This window comes from Cuculus canorus, chromosome 1 (assembly GCF_017976375.1).
Source record: "Cuculus canorus isolate bCucCan1 chromosome 1, bCucCan1.pri, whole genome shotgun sequence".
NCBI classification, from domain to species: domain Eukaryota; kingdom Metazoa; phylum Chordata; class Aves; order Cuculiformes; family Cuculidae; genus Cuculus; species Cuculus canorus.
The window spans coordinates 86,815,759-86,837,816 of NC_071401.1; the positions used below are offsets into that span (position 1 = coordinate 86,815,759).

The 22,058-nt window shown below is 34.7% G+C and overlaps 1 protein-coding gene across 10 annotated transcripts in view; it reads right to left on the minus strand.

Moving 5' to 3' along the window:
• The window catches only part of DMD (dystrophin), a 1,193,355-nt gene that overhangs the window by 752,850 nt on the left and 418,447 nt on the right, over window positions 1-22,058 (minus strand). The window lies entirely within an intron of this gene.

The following is a 22,058-nucleotide window of genomic DNA, read 5'->3' on the forward strand; positions in this document are numbered from 1 at the left end:
CAATGCACCAGCACATGGCACTTTTTCTGGAACTCATTTTTTGGTCAGTAGAGGATGTGAAAGCATAAATGACAGAGATCCTCACCAGCTCTTCAGAAAATGATCTGCAGAATTGCTTTGAATGCTAGCAGCATTGTATGGGAACTATTTTCAAGGTGATCCTAGTCTACATTCTTAATTTGTTCAGTAGAGTCATAGGCACATAGTTGAGTTTTTATGTGTTAGACTTCATATTCTACTTACTCTTATATTCGTCATAAAGTCTGTGGAGCATCTAAGCAACATGTTATTCACAGATCTTAAAATACATAACAGAACAACTTCAAAAAACAAGCCCTGTAAAATCTCTGTAGACTTTAGCAGTAAGCAAAAGAAACTCTGCATTAACACAAAGACAAGTTCAGATTTTGCACATACCCAAGACGTACATCAGCAGGGAAAGTGGTTTATCTGACTCAACATTTCAATCAATAACAATCTGTAAAAACGTAAGGCACGTGGCAGCTCTTTGAAGTAGTTACTTTGTTATCTGGCATAGACATTTACTTCCTATACCCAGTCTAGCGAATCAAGATGTAAAGAGACTGTTGCATGAGCAATTTATCATTAATTGCATAACTGTTTTAACATGAGTGCTGGCAGAAAGCCAAGAGCTATGAGCTCTTACTGTCCTAGATCAATCCCGGCTTAGCTAAAGCTTCAGAAGAAAAAGAAATCAAGTATTATATTCTGGCAGACTCAATAATGCTACAGCATCATCTTTCTTTCTTGCTAGAATGAGAATACATGAGAAAAGGTATCTTATGTTAAAAGCTTCACATATATTTGGAAATCAAGGAAAGATGTTCTATAAATATTTTTCATTTAGCTTTCTGACCCATCTCCATACCTTTGCTTGGTACATTATGAAAGAGAGCTGAAGGCTTAGTTCTACTGAGAATTGGCTGGGGAAAAGGCATGTTTCTTCCAACATCCTCACCACCACAGGATTTATTGTCTCAATGGTCACAATATAGAGATTGTGCTCATATTTTTTTTTTTTTAATAAAAAAACAACAAATCAACAAGACATTTCCAAATCAAGTCATGCCACAGCCCTCAGTCTTCACAAGCTTCAATTCTGTGATAGAATTTAGCCTAGGAAATATTTTGCTAAAGCCACCTTCCTGTCTTCTAATTTTAATACCATTTTGTTATACTCACTGCCCACTAGTAATTGATGTTTACACTATCCATGCCTAAACAGAGGCAAGAGTACACACTGAAAGAATAGACATTAGCACTTGCTGTGATTTTTTCCTTTTCTAAATCTTCCGGCATCTTAAATAGGCAAATACCTTATCTTTTATCTACACAAATATTTCAGAAAATAAAGCAAGTATCTTGCAAACAATATACATGCCAAAAATTGTTTACTTATTCTGTCTGACAAGTAAAAAGTACATACACAGCTGTCAGAATCCGCTGGCAAATATGAAAAGATTTAATTATTTAATCCCAACAAATAGATAAACAATCATTGTTGCAAAGCCTAGAATATTATTCTGCACTCAAATTTGTCAGAGCAGGAATCACTTCTGCTATCCTGTCCTATCTATTCATCCTCATATTTTTTTCTTTTTGAATCCTAGCCTAATGTATTGTCTTTACCACCTGTTAAATCTAATGGGTATTTGATATGCTAGTGGTTAGGCAGTGAGTAAATTAAATTTTAAGCACTGGCTTGCAAGGAACTTCACTAATTCCTTGGAAAGATTTCTGCTTCCATGTGCAAAATATTTGTCAAGCTAACCTATATTTTAAAAATTTATCTCCAACTCTTAGAAAATATGGAAGATATTTAAGAAAATTAAGTCAACTTTTGTAGACTGTGTCATTATTGATACTGGTTTTGGGAGAAAAAGTAAAAACAAAAAAAGGAATTACCAAGAAAATATTTTCAAAAAAAATCTGTATTATCTCCAAATTCATCTCAGAAGCAATACTTTAAGAATATTTTAATACATTTTCTTCATAATGACCTTCCAGGAAAGGATTAAAAAGAGTAAATAAGAATAAAACCAAATTAGGCCAAAAGTCAAAAGAGTGTTTAGAATGGGAAGCCATATAACACTAGCACAAATTACATTATTAACATATTCATCAGTCAAGAACCTCAAAGACTTTGGAGCTCTTTAACAACATACAGTTATGCAGAAGTACTGAATTAGTCTCTCTAAGGAAGGTTTCCAGACAAATTGAGAAAGTAAAGAGAAATAAAACAGAACTCTTCTTTTAATACACAGGCTGAAAAACCTGTCTAATACTAAGGAGGCAAAGTAAGAACTAGAATTTGACCACACATTTTGATGTATAGGAACGTCCTCTTCATCTAGAGAGATGGATACTTGGTAACAAGTCCTAAAAGAATAAGAACAATCTGATTTCACCACAGGATTTAAAACCGTGAAACAAACATCAATCCATCCAGGTTTAATAGCTGCCTTTGAAGGGTTATTATAGGTTTAATTTGGGAAGCAATTTTTATACACAGTATAAAACTTAGCGAATCATGAGGGTCAAACTCTCTTCTTTGATGGCTGACGTCCAGTCAGGACTTAACCCATCCACCTGCTCCCAATTCCTGTGTTCCTGAAAACAGCTTCCAAATCCAATTCCTGAATCCTCAGTCTTCCACTAAGTCTGCTCTGGGACTTTTCCTCATGCCTATCCCAGCATTGTCAGTGATGACATATAGTCACATCAAAGAGTTCAATTTGGCATATTTGTATATGTTTTATTATTTTCTTATTAAAAGTATTTGCATTTTCATTACTATTGTTTCATTGAAGCCATTTTAGTTTCCAACCTGCAAGTCTCTTTCCCTTTTTTTTCCACTTCCCTTCTCCCTGGGGGGTGGGGAACTGGGACTACAACTGCTACATGTATAGCTGCAGACCGTGCCAGTGAGAGTCAGCTAAAATGGTACGCTTCCTCAAAGCTTTGACCAGGAAGCATTGCTAAAAAGATTGCATTACCATACTTAAATTGCTAATGTGGCTTCTTTACATAAAAAGACAAATTCCGAAAAATATTTTACCTTAAACAATGCTCAGAAGTAAGACAGGAGTTGAGCCCAAAAAATACCGCAACTCTTTTGGCCTCAAAAGAAGTATGTAGGATTTTCATATAATCACAAAGCAGAAAACACAGAAAAGTATAACTTTTAAATCCTATACATCACCTAATACTGTTGGTTTCCATAACAACAGTAATAATAAAACCCCTGATATTTTAATATTACTTTCTGCTGTCCCACATGAGATTTTAAAAAATGTACTAAAATCACTTTGCCCTCCCTTCCTAATACCGAAGGAGATTCTCAAAGCTGATTTGAATTTTCAGAGATTTTCACAGCTTTTTTTCTGTGATAAGTAGAGGCTGTTGTTTTTATTTTCCATCAAAGATAATTTTTCATTTTAAGGCTTTTCAATGATACTAAACACAACATTAACATTTAGTAGAATTTTTGCAAACAATTCCGCTCCTATCTCCAAATGCATCTGTTTAGAAGGGTCTTAAAAGACACAGAGCAGGCAAGCTAATTGCAGAAGCTTTCAGATTGTTGAGATAAGACAGACTCTAACTGATATGTAAAAGATTAGTTTCTACAATGTCATTACATTAAAGTCATTACAGGAGGGATTTAAATGTTTGCACAACTGCCACTGTGGCACCATCCTCAGCTGCAGTATCTGAGGGCAAAGTAGAAGTATTTAAAACTACACAAATATAACTTACACGTTATTTTTATTTATGTTTTTCACCTTTTAGTCTCAAGAACAAGAGTAAACTGTTCTGACAAGGCTCACCAAAACACTTTAAATTAACTTCCATAAACTCCTAGTCATGTGCTTTGATCATATTTTGATTTGGAAGAATGTAAATCTGCAAATGAAACTGTATGAAAGTGTATGATACTGTACTAGTACGAATTTAACTGCTTAATCTTAAATAGAAAGAAATAACAAGTAAACTTTCATTGCCGGGTGGATGCATTAGAGTTGATATAGTATCGGTAAAGAGATCTTCAAAACATTACCCCCAAAAACTAAGAAAAGTAAGAACATGGGGCATACCTTTCTGTAGGCATGAATACCCATACGCTTAAAAAAAAATGCCATTAATTTTCCAACAGAATTATCCTTAAGAAAGTAAGCATTTTAAACCTTCTGGTTAAGATCTACAGAACACCTTAAAAATGCTGGCCACAGCTATCCTTCGCAGGCTATGTTAAATGAGGTCGTAACAGCAGCATGAAGAAAATCCTTTCAGAAGATTAATGCATTTGTATTTACCTTTTAGAATTATGAAGACAGGTCAGGATTTGTGGGATTAAAGTGCTGTGGTATTCAAGTGTAGCTGGTATTAAAAAACTCAGTGGCAGAGAATATATCAAATCTGTCTGAATGTCTGTTTTGATTTGCTACATGAGTGTGAAGGAGTCATGGACTGATCTGCAAGCAATGTCCTGCTGGAGTGAAACCAGGCACTATGTCTGCAAAATATCTGCAAAATCACACTTAATACCTATGCTGAACAGGAAAGATGTGCCTTATTCTTCTTCAGTTTCCTTACAATGTTTAGCATTTATTCAATAACACCATAATCTTTGCACCCTACGCTATATATAGCATAAGCATCTTCTTAGCAGCAAAGATAGAGAAAGTAAGACATTAAGACCAAATGGCAATTTAATAAAATGCTGTTTTGAAAAAGTGGGGGTGCAGCCACTAAAACCGTTATCAAACGTTTTGCATACTAATGTTTTCGGCAATGAACAGGAGTGAGTAGGAGTGAGCGTGGCTTCCATCGGTTTGCTGAAATAATAACTAAAAGGCAATGTTTAATTTTCTCATAACACTGATATACATTGATGAAAACTGCAGTTAAGTTATTCAAAACCCTCAAATGCAAACATAGTCAGGGGCAAAGTGTGGGGGTGGAATGGAGGAAACTAAGTTACACCCTACCACACCTGAAGTCCTACAAAAGAGTCATGAAATGAAAGAAAGATCGAAAGAAGTATTCTGATATCTAGAGTCAGAAATAGTGTACAAAAATGGTACATTAGCTGGCACTGCCAGAGTAATTTTGCTAAGAATATCTGAGATATGAGCAAGTGGGTCAAAATTTGAGAAAGCAAATGGGTCAATGTTTCAAAATATTGTACATTTTCTATTTTACTTTAATAAACATTTAGCCTAGAAAGGTTTTTATTATACATTTCTCTCCTATCAATCCCTGATAAAGGTACATTCCAGTCAGTATGGAAACTATGGCAATGATACTCAAAGATTAAGAGTATTTATTTAGGATACAATCATTCTGAAAGGTAACCATAGGGAAAAAAAAAAAAGTCAAAAGCCAATGGAAAACAGTCTGCTTCCAACATACTAGGTGCAAGATGAGACAGAATTAGAAGCATTTAATCTTTTAATAGTAATTTTTTCCAAAATAAAACTATACATTACAGGTTGGATTAAATTGATCACAGTCTCAAAGTTATCAAGTCATTCAGAGTCAGAACTTGTTTTCAACCTATTTTTGTAAAGTACTTTGGGAAGAAATTTTAATGGCACATATTGCATTCTTTGTATTACTAGCCTACGAATAAAAAAAAAAAAGGATTTGCTACTGCTGTCTGAGATCTGAGGAGAAAATTGTTTTTCAGTTCTGATATGTTTATGTAGTAAAAGACAGTATTGTACAAAAAATATTTTGCTTAGACAGAAATAAAGACCAGGGGATGCAAAGGGTAATAGGAATGCTGTCAGGATAGAACAAATTCCACTGTATTGAACAAAGATATACACCCCAAAATCTTCACTGGTATCTGCAGAAGTATGGGGATTCTGTTCTACAGTATATACCTTCCCTTTATTCCCATCTAAAATGGGGTATTTCTGAATCACAGCAAGGTAATGATCAGGTTAATCTCTTCCAGAACTGACACAATGAAATGGTGCATGTTACTGCATGTAGCTTGTACTCTGCCTCTTTAGAACCTCATGGATCACACATTTCCTATGAAATCTGAGAAAATCAAAATGGGAAAAAAAATAGCAACAACAACAAAATACCAAAGAAAAACTTATTTGGATGTAAATCAAAGCTAAGTTGGTTTGGGGACGGTTTTGACTTGTAAGAAAATGTAGCAGAAAGCTTAAGGACTGTAGTTTAATTTCTATGCAGAAAAATTCCCAATACTAAGCAAATATTAAGCAAACTTCAGGTGTAAAATTGCTCAAAGATATCATCAAAAAATTACAAAACTTATTGCATACAATAGTATCTTCAATGAAAATTCCTGCTTATAACAAATTTAGGCCAGAGTATTGTTTACAGATACGATGCATACTTATATTTAACAGACCATACTTTCATAGGATATGCAAGTTTGATTAATTAAAACTGAAAAAAAAAAATCAGAGAATCTTCCAATATCATCACAGGAGACTGAGGAAATTAATGAAACATTAAGGTTTTGTTACATATGCAATATCTAACATAAAAAAAAACCCCACCACAGTCAGGAATTCATATGTACAAATTGATTTGATGTGTTGGGTTTAAAAATCAAAGAGGAGGGTTCTTGCTGACTCCTCTGGCTATAAATCTTTGGTTTTCTCACTAGATGTGCTGTTCCTGCATCTAAATGAAGACCAGTTACCCAGTTAATATTGACTCATATATGCATGACTCACACACTGTATCAAAACGACAAATAAGGTTTTTAAAAAAATTGACTGTAGTAGATGCAAAAAGGCTACCTCCACTTTAAAAGTGTATTGCTTAAATATACAAGTACATCTTGAATGAGTTGAAACCCAAGTGATTCCGTTTTATATATAATATATTTATTCCTAGTATAAAACGCTAAAATAAAAATACGTTAGAAGAATTTCATGTAAATGCAGTAGGGGAAAGATTTCTAACATTTGAGGGATTGTTTCACTAAGAATGCAGCGAACAGATTAATGTGGTAATATTTTTCTTTAGGCATATCAAGAAGAAAGCCAATATTTTTTTAAAATGCAATTTTTGAACAACTGTTTATTCGCTGCATGCACTCTGTCCTTCAGCAAGTTATTTAAACGTAACTATTTCAAAATCTAAGAAGAAAAACCTTAAACATAATTATCTGCTCGAAAAGAACAGTTCACAGTTGACAGTCAGAACTTCTCAAGCCCATATTCTAAGGCATTTCATACTTTTTCAGCTGGAAACATCTCCTTATATTTTTGCATAAAAGTAATCTATTCATATTTCTGTTGTGTTGACATCAAGATAGTCTGAAAAACATATATTTAACAAATACAATTTTTATCACCACCACATCTTTAATTAGGGTCATGTTTGGTGACTCTTAGATCACATACCAGGTTGCCATTCTGCTTGGGGCAGAGTGAGCTCTACTCTGCTATCCTCCCTTCATGATCAAGTCGTTTAATATATTGAGGTATACTAGTGAACATAACTTGTAGCAACAGCTTCTGTGACTGTGACATAGTCATATGTTTTGAGGCAGTAATCTGTTCTTAGGTGGACTGTTACACATTTTCTTCTTATCTCATCTCTTGCTGTCCAATTTATTATTTTCTTCAGAAAAGGTATAATTAGTACTTTCTACCTTTGTGCCCTGCACAATATTTTCTGCATGCTATCTTACCATGCGCTTTCTGTCTTTAAGGTATTAAATATATATATATATAACTTCAAACAATCTCTGGCAAACTAATTGGCAAAATAGAACATCTGTCATCTGGAGAAGAAGGTAGAGGAAGGAGAAAATAGAGATATAATTGCTTCAACACAATCTGTAAATGTTTAGAATGGAGAGTCCTCCTTGACTGTATGCCAATGAGCCATAAGTGAAGTGTCAAGAGCGTTTCAGGATGTGAATGAATACTGGAGTAACAACATGAATAAATATGAGAACTTGTTTTGAGAAACCCAAAATAAGTGCAATTTTATATGTGGCTAATATTGGGGAAGTAGTGAAATAAATCAATGGCAAAGCAAGATATCTTGTAAGAGTACGTACTTGAAAGGCAGTGAAATCAAAATTTTAGTGGCTCGTATTTCAGCAGGTAACAGAAGATGTCTTCTCTGCTCTAGCCAATACAAGCCTCAGCCTACCAGATTAAGCGTAAGTGTCTGTGACATTGATAAGTGTGGAGTAACATGTAAGACTAAAGGGAGGTGAAAATGCTTCAGCTCAGTGGAATCAAGCTGGGTTTGAGGATATCATATCCACACCTACTTCAAAAGTTCCCTGCAAGCTGGAATAGCTGTAAACATGCAACAACAGCAGCCAGATGTAACTGGGATGCCAACTGGTATATTATATATACGTCAAATAAACATTAATATATGGAAAGACCTAATCTCAAATGTGCAGTGCAATACATTAAATTATTTATTATATGAAAAGAAAACCATAACTACCAAAACATTAGCGCAATTATGGTCTAATTGCTCTTATCTGGTCAGCAGAATAGCAGCATTGTAATGCTTTACACATGTACCTGGATAAAGGAAATCCTTCTTAACCAAAGAGTTCAAAAAAAGCTAATTCTGATGAAAGGCCTACATGGGATTCCTGAAACTAGTTCTTCAGTACTAGGTTTTTTATTAAACCCATTTCTGACTTAACTGTTAAAAAGCGTTCTTACATTTTTATCAGTTCACAAGTATTTATTTTCTCATTGGTCTTCTCTCCCAGAAACAAATGGGGAACATGATTTCAGTATTCAGACAGCCAATTCCAGGAGTGATTTATGTCAACAGCAGCATAGCAGCCACTGGAAAGAATAGCAACCTTGTTGTGGATGGTTTTATTAAATAACACTAATGGATTACATACAGACATTGCAGAAAACATCAGAGAGACCATCTGGACAGCCTTGTTGAGTTAGCTTTCACCTTTCTATTTTGAAGCTGAAAAGATATTAACATAGAATAAAAGTATCTCCCTGAAAGCTCTGGTTCTTTCTCCCTTCTCCAATGAAAAGAAAACCAACAAACAACAAACAAAACAAACAAACAACAAAACTAAAATAACCTGTCAGAATAACTTCAAGGAATAATAGAAGTAGAGAAATAAACATGGAAAAATGGTAAACGACTGCTCAAAACTGAGTAACAGCACTTCAAGATCTACAAAGTACACAGCATGGAACTTATACTTCTCAACTCAGCAGTCTATAAACTCTGCCTGAGAAGGTTTTTTTAAAAAATTTTAATCCTATCCCTACTTGCCTTCTCATTCCACAACAACTTAATCATGGGTTTTTTTGAAAAATAATTCTATAAATGAAAACAATTTCTAGAAGTGATACCAATTCTGGTATATGCTGAATGTAAACACCCTTCAGATTACTTGGGAATGACAGTCTCAAAGAACAGATTCTTTAAAGGCCCAAGTGGTACACATCCAGCCATGTCCAGTGAATGCAGACATAACACAAGATCAGACCTAGAACCAAAACCTGTATCTCATGCATGTTGCGATAGTCACAAAATTATGCTTGGTAAACTTCATAGAATAGCTGCAGCCACCATAAATATGTATGGTATTCTGTACAACCATGTCTCCTGAAAATATCTCATACTTCTGAGCATTCAAAGCATACTTCAGAGAGACCACAGGCTTACAAAGCGGGGGTATTGTGGTTTTTTTTTTCCCACCCACAACTAACAACTTCAAAAGATAAACCAGATATGTCTTCAAGAAATACAATATTGATTTTGTTGCACAAAGCATTGAGAAGATCTGGTCTGGAATTCTATGTTCTGATCAGATATGTTGAAAAAACAGAAACCAGAACTGGAACAGAAAAGAGTTGTTAGTGTTAAGCAGAAGACAACGTAGAGAAAGAAAACCTATTCAGAGCTCGGTCAAACAAAGGCTGAGAGCAAGTATGAGTGTTCTTTATAAATATACCACTGGGTAAAAACAACCAGAGCAAAAGCCATCAAGCTCAAGGACAATGGTAGCACAAGAACAAAACAGAACAAAATAAACCTAAACAAATACAGTTAAAAAATGCAGAAAAAACTGTCGCCTGCAGAAAGTGAGGTTATGAGAGAGGCAAAGGAATAGAAGCAAAGTAAGCAACTGACTATGACAGAACTTGAGGAAGCTCATAAAAGTATTATAATGAGATGTTTACCTGAAACTGCAGGTAACAGAACTCAATGCATTGTGAGGTCTGTCATATTCTATTCCTCATTCTCTTCTTACATTACAGTTCATACTAATTACTTTTCAGCTATGTGATTTTAATACAAATCACTGCTATAGTTTAATGTTTTTCTTCCTATGAAATCTACTCCTTTAATTTTTTTGATAATTCAGTTATGAGGAAATTTGTGTATGCAATAACCTAGAAAAAATAACAATAAAATGTGTCACGTCTGATTATTCTTAGAAACTCTGACAAAGCATTACGTTAAAATGTAACAGAGTTTTTACATATAAAGCATACATATACACATTTACCAACAGATAAAACATCGGCAAATTATGTGAAAGAAAGCTGGAGATTAATTATGCAGTTAATTTAATACAAATGGGAGATAGGAACATATTAGAACAACAACTAATTTTATTACATATTTATCATGTATTATATTATTGAAAAAATTCAATCAACCCTAAAAAAAGGGTTTAAATAGGACTATGAAACAACACAGCAAAAATTATCCAGGTTAAATCTAAACATGAGTTGGTGCATATTTTAACAAGGAGAAGAATTTCAAAATAAGGCATAGGGGCTAAGAATAACAAAAACAGAAGCTGTGTAAGTTTAAGGAAATATATACCCCTGGAATTAGATAGTAGAACTGCTAGTTCCACAGCTGGTGTATTATCCTTTGCTCTTTACTGACTGTATTAACTAGAATTTCCTGAACCATTTACTTTTAAAATGGATGAAATTACATAAACTTTGATTTCACCTGAATGTCTACTTAACTCACGTCTCTTTCTTATAGTCAACTGGATAACTCCCCGCTATTGTGTTTTTGGATTTCTTTTTTTTACCAGCACAGTGCTATTCCTCCCTTCTCTTGCCTCCTTCCCACCCTGCCTCTATTTAGCTCTTTCAACCCAGAAATGAAGGAATGGCAAACGTTTTTAATCCTAACCCTGAATTCTTTAATAGCATCCAACAGACGATAGAACTCACTGCAGATATTTTATCCTGAAGTCTGTTACCCAGCAACTCTACTGCTATTTTGCCTCTTTTAAGTAGTCTTACTTCTTTTCATGACAGTTAACAGCGAAAGTTTATTAACAATTTATGTCATGAAAGGCCATAGTTTATTTTCCTTTAAAAATACATTTAGAGTCAAAACAACTTAAATATACATTTTTATTAGCAATTTTTGTTTTGGAAAAAAGTTTGTTAGAGGAATTTTTAAAGAGTTTTGCATGTTTGGTTTTAGAATTGACTTCTCTAGGCTGAACTATTAAACCAACAAACAATGCTACAGGTACAGGGTTCAAACAGAGCCGTGATGAGAATAAGCAACATTCATGATTACAGTAAATGGGAGCAGAAACTGAGATTATAAATGAGAGCAGGGCAGGCTAACACTTTAAAGTCTTTCTTTAATTACCCAGTACTAGTAAGACTGATCTTAGTTCAAACATTAAGAGAGGATTTAGTCCTTATTATCTAAGAAAACATACATACTCTAAAAATTATGCAGAAGAGGTAGCCTTGGCAAAGAATCAAGAATGCTCTGAAGATCTGGGATTAGGCTTTGAAACAGGGACTACAACATCTAATAAATACCTAAACACATGAAATACATGTCCAATTTTACTGCATGATTTTCATTCCTTAAGCAGAATATGGTCTTTTAGTAATTTACAAACAGACTGTAAGACAAAGGTTACTGGTGTCTTCTCTCACTGACTTCTTCCTATAGATTGGAAAAAAACAAACAACAAAAAAACCTGAGCCCCCCCTTCAAAACTAAAAGAAAAACCAAGCAGTTCTTCAGGCTTCAAACTAACAATATGCAATGCTTTCTTCTTTATAAACAATCTAATAAACATCCAAAAATAAATATAAGATAGTCCTAAATCTGCTTAGGTATTTGTTTTGTGTCCTTATTTAACAGTATAACACCTGAAAAATCTTTGGGCATGATTGTGCAACTGTACTCCACCAAGCAGACAGACAAGGTGACCCAGCCCTCTAAGAATTTAACACTTCTCCACAAAAAAACCCCAGTAATCTCATTGAAAATTACTCTTCAGGATTCTTATAGGACAAGCATATGACACCAGTCACAGAGAAGTGGCATGAAGACTCAGTAGCAAGTGGGACCAAGTGCCTTCCTGACACTATTCCTCCTGTCAAGCTCAAACTGACTAGACATCCTGGCATGGGAGCAGAGGCATGCTTAGATCTTGCCCACACTGAGGTATGTGGATAAGGAGTGAAATATATTTTAAACATTTGAATAGTTACCTGAAAACCCAAAAACTTTATGCCACTTAACCAACAAAAGGTATTCAGTAGGTTTAGTTACAAACAGTTAAAATGCATTCTTCTGCATACATGAGTCAAGGCACAACATCAGAAAAACATACCAATTACATCTCCCAAAACTTTCCAACATACCTAGACCCTTCTTTTCAGACAGACTACTCAGGTAAATGAAACTGCACTTAAACACTGGCATTGCAAACAATATGCAGTGGGTATGTTCCATGTCTCTGTAACTTAACTGTGTTTCTGAAATCTCACATGATTGAGAATATTACCCTGGAAATAAGGCACGATTAAGTCTAACATAGACCACAATATTCAATTCAAACAAAGGGATGCAACTGTAGTATACATAGGTACTTACACACTATAAAAATTCTTATGACTTCTACTGAACTGTTGGTACTAATAAGGATACCGTTTAACAACAAAACTTGTAAAAAAGGTACTAAGTATACAAATAACACAAATATGGAATATCCTGCACCAGGATAACTAGAGGAAGATAAAGCAAGCACAAAGAAAAATACTGACAAAAACATGTGTTCTACAGTTTGTGTCTTCCTGGCAAATAACGAGTACAGACAATTGATAGCGCTGAAGCACAGTCAAAGATCTTACAGGTCAGCCTACTGCTAGAGAAAATATAGAAGAGACAGATTGGTATCTCTGGGCAATCTTTTAAGAAACATTGTTTTTTTATAAACATATTTTTATTTTCTGCCTTCATAAAATGTTAATATGCCACAAACAGTCATATTTTCCTGGTAAAAAAGTCCCAGCCTTAACAAGTTACCCAACAGTGAGTTACTGATTTAAGAGAAAGTTAGATTTTCTAAGTATCAATTGTTTCTTTTCTTAGTGCTGCACTGGGCATTGCACTAGATATTATTCAGGAGAAAGTCAGGAGTGGAACATAGGGAAATAGTTTTAATGATAATTAGAAATACATAAAAGACTTGCATTTTTTCTATTTCTCTTTTGCATGTGATCAGAGTAATCACATAATAAAGTAGTTGTAGTGGAGACCCTAAAGGTCTCAGAAAACATCAAATAACTCAGGGATATACAATGAGGACTCTCACCTCTGGGTCACTTCTTTCAATAAACCCCAAGCAGTTCAGAATTGAAAATCACTACCATCTGAATATCCCATGAGTGTTTGGTAGCCAATATGCAATAAGTCAACAGTGTAAGTTCAGTACCTAATGGAGTACACAAAAAATCATGAAAGAATCATAAAATAATTTGGGTTGGAAGGCACCTTTAAATGTTGTCTAGTCCCAGCCCCCTGAAATGAGCAGGGACATCTTCAACTCAATCAGGTTGCTCAGAGCCCTGTCCAACCAGACGTTGAATGTTTCAAGGGATGGGGCATCTACTACCTCTCTGGGCAATCTGTGTTAGTGTTTCACCAACCTCAGCATGAAGAATTTCTTTCTCATATCTAATCTAAATCTATCCTGGCTTAGTTTAGGCCATTACTGCTTTTACTACTGGAACAATTCCTGCTAAAAAGTCTGCCCCCAACATTCTTGTAGGTCCCCTTTAAGTACTATAAGGTCACAATAAGGTCTCCCTGGAGCCTTCTATTTTCCAGTCTGACAAATCTCAGCAAATATCAACCTTCTCCTCTTCTTCATCTTGGCTAAGGTGCAGCTGTCTCTGATGCCTCCTCTGATAGAAGTCATCTTCCTCACCTGTTTCCCAGGCTTTTCTTTAGGGGATAGTTTTTTTCAGGGATCACCTTGGAACTGCTGTGGGTTAGCTCATGTAGTCTGCTGCAGGCTTTGTCTCCTGTCAGCTCTACCAATCGTCCTCTGTTGCCTGCTCCTTTATTAGCCAGTGCTTAAATATCTTGTCTACAATAACTGATCAGAAAGCATCAAGCGCCCATTCAGCTGCTCAGGAATGATTGATATAACCAGTGGGCAAGAGGGCAATAAACGGAGGCAGCCAAAAGAGTCACATCAGTTTCTTCAGAAGAACTTAAGAGTAATAAAATAAATAAATAAATTAGGGAATGGTAATTTCCTTCTTACATGAATAATCAGTGTATATTCATGAACACTATTAAACATTTCATGGACAGATAACATGCACCCAAGAGCTTTAGAAGAAATGGATAATGTCCCTTACAAACATTAAAATTAATGCATAACTTGGACAGCACCTAGTTTAATGCTCAATAATATTTTGATAGAAAGAAGCATTATATAAAAATCACAGTAGCCCCATGAAACGGTTTTATCCACGGTTATTTAATGGAGAAAATTCTCCACCCAGAGAAGGTTTCCAATATGGTTCCAGAGGAACTTATACCTACGCAGGTGATAGACATGTGTCACCTAAACCCCAAGTCAAAGCTCCAGCCAAAGTTCAGCTTAATAGAATAAATTAATAAATAAAATAAAATGTATAAATAAAAAAACGTATTCATCTGTAGTATGCATGAGATCAGACCACATGAACGTAGCATTTCAGTGCGGCCATACAACCTGTGAATCTATAAAGGAACTGTGTAGACATAAAACAAAAAGAATCGTCATATTGCAAACTTGCATAAAGCATTAAAACCAACGAAAACACAGAAGCATTTCTATTATTCTTCTTCACAGAATATATTGATATAGCAGTCAAAAATATTTATATTCTAACTCATGTCTCATATAGTACATTTAAAAGGAAAAATAAAAAGTGATAAGCCACTCTACTTTGATGTGGACAGTTTGTCCCTAATATTCAAGGACCTAACAGGAAAAAAAGTAATGTGTTGACTTCAAAGTGGACGTTAGTAAGCACCTCCTGCAACTATAAACCTAGTCAAGAAGAGATTTTTCTCTTAATCTCCAACCTTAGTGCTAGATAAGAAAACTTGTATACATTTCTTTGAGGGATGTAATCTGACAGGCTGACAATTTTTAAACTCAGCATGAAGTTTCACAACACTTGTAGCCCTATATCTTAGCTTAACGAATGAAGGTAGGACAGTTTCCATAATCCTCACCTTTTAAATTTTGTATAATTCTTACTCTTTTCTTTGAGAAGGCACTGCCATTTAACTTAATTATTAGAGAACAGATTTGGAAACTAAACCAGGATGAAAACAATGCAAAATAAAGTATCATTATCATTATTATTACTCATGAAACAAACCAAGCAACAAAGAAATCCAACTGAAAACCAGCACCCAAAATCAAACTCACAAGCCTCCCCCACAAACAACCAAAGAAACAAAAAAACCCCCTAAAATAAACATTTATCAACGAGTTCCGCTCTCAGAAACATTTCATTGTGCAATAATAAGGAGGAACAATGCTGGAGGAAGGAATGGGACCATTAGAGAGCTAACTGGTTTAAATGCTGCAAAATCTTCCTTACAGTTGCACTACCAGTTCCCAGGTTTTTACTGAAATAAGGCTAATGAGACTAAAACCATAAAGTTATGCTTGTTATTCCACTTCTGTAATACTGAATTACAGAAAATACAGTTACTAAAACCACCTATCGTTAAGTTCCCGTTCAAGTGAAACAGAAATAAGAAGGTGGATTTTCTCTAAAATAACATTTCATAAAAGTTACTGATATTGAGTTAAGGTTCACCTTGTCCTCAAGCACACCAAAAGTGTCATTACATGCTAAGGTTATTGTTTGGATATCAGACAAGATTTTATTCCTTCTTTCAGCTCTTCAACTGATTCTTCCAGTTTCATTGTGCACCATTTCTATTGCAATTCTATGTGAATGATTCTGAATGTAATTATTTCGGTTTCACGCTCAGCTATTTAAACACAGCAGGGTGTTAAAATTACTTCAAACTCTTGTGACGGCAGATGTTGATATTTTAAAATGGCACCTAGTAGACCTGTTTTATAATTATTTATAATGAGCAGGAATGTGGCAGAACAGTTCTGAAGGGACTTCAGTATTTTTTTTTTCCCATGCTCTATCAAAAGTAGTTGCATTCAATAAATTAGCATGCTGAATTCTTGTTTCTTCTACTCCTGGCTTGTAACAAGGGGTATACACACCCTGAGGATTTATGTGCTATAAGCTAATTTGCTGAGTTAAACAGCCAACAAAATCAGGACTGCTCTGAGCTTAATAACCTGCTACAGACTCATCAAGCATTCTAGAAGAATACTACTGACTGTTCAAGTAACATTATCTTTTAATTTCACAATACAATAAATTAAAAAAAGGTATCTTCAAGAGAAAGACCAAAAGCCTTATTGAAAAAGGGAAAAGTAAGCCATTACACTCTGCAGTGCATTAGCTGCTCTACTGGAGCAAGTAGCTTATTTTTTTCTTCATTTCCTTGTAATCAACAAGCAGCTCTCTGTGTATATAAATAAAGGAAGTGCTGCTGCATGTGCTTGGCTATCATTCTGGTCCACCATGAAATAGCTGTTCTTTGCTTTCTTGAGTCCTCATGCCCCACAGCAGAAACATTTTCTTCTATCCAGTCAAAAAATGTCAAGAAAGCCTTAGAAAAAACTTTCATATTCACCTACTTACCAACTAATATAAAAACAAATTTATTATAAAATACAAAAAAGAAACCACAGGACTGTAATGACAGGTTAACAAGGAATTTAGTTTTATCAATGACAAAAATGCTGCTCTAGTCTTTATTTTGCATATATCTCTTGAAACAGAAAGGAAAACACTGTATCTCACCAGTTTTGCAAAATATCATAAATCATATTTAATAAAATTTTGAAATAGCATAGAACATGTGGAAATGTGCCAAATGCCAGAAAAAATGTGCTTAACAGTCTGCATGTCTTTATAATGAGTTTAGCACAAAGTATATGAATTGCTTGTTTAGAAATATGGTTTACGTATAATATATACTTTGACACAATCTTGCCATACCGTATGTAATACTATAAATAATACATAGAATGTATACTATGTATTGTACTATACGCATGTATAGTATGTGTCTATCAAAAGAAGGTATGAGCACTCTTCCAAGGTGAAAACTGTCTCTTCATACTGTCCTGGCAGAGGCAGTCTGGCTGAGGCGGATCATGCTGGAGAGAAAGGTTTGTTCCTTCTTTAAAAGTAACTGAGAGAATCAGGAGGTGTTTCTGGAGTCCATAGTGGAGTTAGGATAGCAAACTGCAAGCTTGTATCACAAACTGAGATTCCAGAGAAAACAAAAGGGATCTCAATTCAAGCCTCATAAATGCTGAAAAGAGATACTTTTCCTGAAGAGCAAGGAATGACAGGAAAGACAGTGCTGCGATCCAGAAAGGTACCAAAAATTGATGGTCAGAGAGCAGTGTGAGGAAAGCACCTGTTTTGAATGGATTTCTTCACACTCGGCAATGCTTCTGCTTCCTGTTTTTACAAGTCAGCTAGCTGTGTCTTCTGGTCATGCATGCTACTGTAAAGAAAATAAGCAAGCAGATGCACATAAAAAACCTGGAGCTCAGGGTCTTATTATGCAGCCTTCTCTTACAAAATTATTTCCATAATTGGTTTGTAGACTTCAACACAAAAACACCAGGGCACACCACCTAGTGTGACTTCAACCAAAAAAAAAAGATTCCATGTGTAAAAACTTGTGAGATGAAAAAATTACGTTCTTACGCTATCATCTTGTTTACTCTTTCATTGATTAATTTTTTCAGCCAAAATAGTCCCCAGAAAGTTGATGGCAGCTCTTTTGGAGAGATGTTACTTCTTGTCATCTTTTAAAAACCCACTGACTCACAAAGTTATTAGACCACACAAGGCACAGTAGACCAGAAACCTTTGTTTGCAAAAGGTAAACTCTTTACTTAAACATCTCTGCTGCTGTAGTTCAATAGGTAAAATGCCTATTTATATTCAGTAAACTGGAGGTTCTTGGCATAAAAACGTTGTGGCATTTTTTCCTTTATCAGGCTGTATTCAAAAAAGCCATTATAGAGGTATGTGTTATGGCCCTCTAGGTGCAGACTGCTCCACAACCTTAGAGAAATGAATCACTCTTGTAGTTTTATATTCTAATTTTAGTCTAAGGAGCCAAGTCACTTATCAAAGAGTTGTGTAAGGTGCTAATAAAAAATTCATAATTTAAGCCTTTCTTCCTTTTCAAATGTAGACTTACATCGGCTGCAATAACCATCAACAAAAGCAAGAACTTGTGAAGTGACACATAACTGCATATATTACAATGGCACAAAGCAAGATGGAATTTAAACATAAAATCCTTTGTTTTATTTTAAGTAATACTGCTTACAATGTAAGTACGGGTATCTATAAATACATAAACAAGTGTTAAACAACCACCCTACAAAACCTAAAGTTTTAACAACTGATAGTAACGGAGTTTTTTGTTCAGTTTAATCAAGTCATAACTAAAACAGGGTATTGTGTTTGTTTCATTATCTTTAAAGGGCTCAGAAAAGAAACTATGGAAGAATGTCTCTGAACAGTACAAATAATAAGTAATGAATTTGGAAACTATCCTTTTGTGTTCTGAAAATATGTATGTATGCCAATGAAGCATTCTCTAGGTGTGTCTTGCATGTAAATCTTATACATACAATAAATTATGTAAGATATACATAGCTAGTGGCTGGCATTTTCCCATACATACACTAGTTAACATACACTAGTACACTGATTATGCTTGCACAATTGCTTAAGAGTAGGGAAAAGTAAAGGAAAAGTAAAGGAAAAGTAAAGGAAAAGTAAAGGAAAAGTAAAGGAAAAGTAAAGGAAAAGTAAAGGAAAAGTAAAGGAAAAGTAAAGGAAAAGTAAAGGAAAAGTAAAGGAAAAGTAAAGGAAAAGTAAAGGAAAAGTAAAGGAAAAGTAAAGGAAAGCTAATACAAGGAAAACCTTACCAGGAATCACATTTACAACTACACATTGACTTGAAATTTAATGATTAAAAACAATTTCCATGTCAAGTTATGGGTCAGAATAATGTGTCATATATTATTTCAGCCACTGAAGGCAACTATCTGTTCACTTCGGTAACACAAATGTGAGGATAAACTCTGGCACTTATCAGCCTACAAGTTACTACCAGATTAGTAGTTGTCAGTGGAGTGATAATTGATCATACAGTAAAAATTTACTATTTAGATAGGTGATGAACATTCTGTGAAGGAAAGATTTAAAAATCACACTAGTTATTATAGCTCATGGCAGAGCAATTTTGTAGTTCCTTTTTTTAATTTATCATGGCAAACTATCCAATTCCAATTTTATCCAACATTTCCCAGTAGAATACTTGCAATACAAGACCACAGCAACAACAAATGTATATGACCTTTGATATAGCTAGTAGCAAATTACATACAGTAATCTTGATACTGCTGTCAGTCTGTATTTAACAGGATGGATGCTTTTCCACGCCACACTCCCAGTCGGTACAACCGAGAGAGATGAGGGCCTTCAGGGATCAGCCTGTACTCATTGATTTTCCACTTACATCTGACACTTCAGAGTAACCTGGAGTCTCTTCCAAAATGGGACACCTTTTCGTGATACTGAATGATCATCTGCCCATGGGGAACAGGATACATATGACAGAGTGCTTTGTTTTCTTACACCTCACACAACAGAAGAAATTAAACACATGATCTAGCAATAAGTGCACATCTAAGTAGAGATAATAGATCGAGATTCAACCCCTTTTCTCATGCTGACTAACAGGAGAGGAACAGAATAGGATGAGCAGACCTGACATGACCTGCGAACAGCAGTTCAGCTAAAGCAGCTCTTATTACACACCACTCAAATGGAGATAAATGACTTAAATTTTAGGAACAAATGTAATCATTCCTAAAACAGCTTGTTTTCCAGTGATGCTGAGTACTCACAGATGCTGTGCAATGCTCTAGTTATCAGAGGTCCCCCCTCAACAAGTAGAGATCAACTTATTCTAGGTACTAGTTATTATTAGCTATATTTAACACTGACAGAAGAGTTCAGCAGATTAAAAGACTAGGACTTAAAAAGTTTCAAAGAGCTTCTGAACAAGAGGTTCTGAACAAGAACAATATGACCATGTACTGTTACCTTAATTGGTTTATCATATTTGTCATTACCATATAGAACTAGATAAATCTCATTAGCACAGTATTATTTAATATGCATATTGGATCAGATATGATGTAAATCCATCTATGAATTAAATTTCTGTTACCATTTAAGAAATATCCTGAGGACTCTGTTTCAAAGTAATACAAAATTGAAAGAATAAATAGCTTAATCATTGATTAGCTGACTACTTAGAAATATGAGAATTACACCGAAGTTAATTTTAAAATTATTTAAACTTAGAAAGAATGAATATTGAAGAATGTTTTTAATTTTAAATACTAAAAATTGTCCAATGTCTCATTTAATTAGAAGCAATTTTAAGCTACAACTTTAATTCAAAGGACAACTGACTGGGCCAAACACCACTCTACTGCTTTAATAAACCACGTATCAAGGATTTTGATTCATAACAGCTAAACAACAGCCCATGTTCAGAAAACCAGCAAAAACTAATCTCCTCTGAAGTTTAAAATAAATCAACTAGAATTCAGAGCAGCACATTACGCAAATTTGAAACAAAGATGGAAGTATGGATATATAACTGCCTATTAAAATGCAGGGTGCTTTTTACACTTCATAGCTATCTCAGTAATGATACGTTTTAGCTGTAAAAACAAATTGACGGAACTGGATAGACTTCGTGAAACAAAAACACTACTGGAGAAATGTTAACTGCACTTACCATCTGTGAAAGGATGATAATACTTCTGTAGAGTCCTCCCAGGAATTTTAGTGTGGATTAATTATTATTTTTAACATGCTTTGAAGATTAAACACTCAATAAGAGCACAATTCATTATTCATTTACCTTATATATAAAAGTCAGTCAATTTAAGCATGTTAGAGCCATGTTAGAACTCTATTATTACATCAGAAATTCCAAATTATTTTCCAGTTCCTTTGGTTTAATGAATGATATTTATGAACCGATTTTTTTCCCCACTTGAAGGATACTGTTGCATAACATCATACCTGTGGAGGAGACTGGTTATATCATAGAATCATAGATTAGTTAGAATTGGAAGGGACCTTAAAGATCATCTAGTTCCAACCCCCCCTGCCATGGGCAGGGACATCCCACTAAATCAGGCTGCCCAATGCCCCATCCAGCCTGGCCTATCTAAACTGAAAAGCAATGTCACACTAGCAAGTAATATCATTGATTGCGTCAGTTATAATAAAAATAAATGAGTAATATCATAAGAAGTGAAGAAAGAATGGCTAAGACATTTAACTAAACACATTGAGTATTTCTCATTAATTCACAAAGGATAAGGAATATTAAAATAACAGATGTTGTAGTTACCAACTACTTGCATTTTCAGTTCCTCAGGGAGAAATAATATACTGCACCTACAGAGACTGCTGAAAGTAAGATGGGTGAAGAAAGAGGAGGACAAACAGAAAAAAATCACTCTGTCCTTAGCTATCTACCATTGTTACATAATTTCCTTCAGA